This window comes from Schistocerca serialis, chromosome 9 (assembly GCF_023864345.2).
Source record: "Schistocerca serialis cubense isolate TAMUIC-IGC-003099 chromosome 9, iqSchSeri2.2, whole genome shotgun sequence".
Taxonomy (NCBI): domain Eukaryota; kingdom Metazoa; phylum Arthropoda; class Insecta; order Orthoptera; family Acrididae; genus Schistocerca; species Schistocerca serialis.
The window spans coordinates 166,944,425-166,945,105 of NC_064646.1; the positions used below are offsets into that span (position 1 = coordinate 166,944,425).

The 681-nt window shown below is 51.2% G+C and overlaps 1 pseudogene; it reads right to left on the reverse strand.

Moving 5' to 3' along the window:
• Positions 1-290: 290 nt before the first annotated feature.
• LOC126419937 (5S ribosomal RNA) lies at positions 291-408 on the reverse strand (annotated as a pseudogene).
• Between the last annotated feature and the right edge of the window lie 273 nt (positions 409-681).

Below are 681 nucleotides of genomic sequence, written 5' to 3' on the forward strand. Positions count from 1 at the left end.
TGTCTCAGAACATATTCATTATTAAGAATTAGAATTTGGCGACAATATCTGTCAACATTTCTTTCCGAGGCACTATTTTTCCATAAAAAGCACTCCATCTTCAGGCAACGAGTGGCCTACCGGGACCATCCGACGGCCGTGTCATCCTCATTGGAGGATGCGGATAGGAGGGGCGTGGGGTCAGCGCACCACTCTCCCGGTCGTTATGGTGGTATTCTTGACCGAAGCCGCTACTGTTCGGTCGAGTAGCTCCTCAATTGGCATCACGAGGCTGAGTGCACCCCGAAAAATGGCAACAGCGCATGGCGGCCTGGATGGTCACCCATCCAAGTGCCGACCACGCCCGACAGCGCTTAACTTCGGTGATCTCACGGGAACCGGTGTATCCACTGCGGCAAGGCCGTTGCCCATTTTTCCATATAGCCTCCATAAATTTCTAAGGCATTGCGCCAGAACGGTGCGAAAGCACTCATTCTCTGTTGCTGAAAGCTCCTGTGCTGTGCTTGTGAGCATGTTTTCACCGCATGAATTACGCTCTCATCATTTTCGAAGTGTGTCCTACAATGACTCCTTAAGTGGCTGAAACAGATGAAAGTCCAAGGGCGCCAGATCTGAACTTAGGGGTTGTGACAGGGCGTTCCGAACGTAGCCGACCGTGAAACTGAGTTTCTACATTTCCTG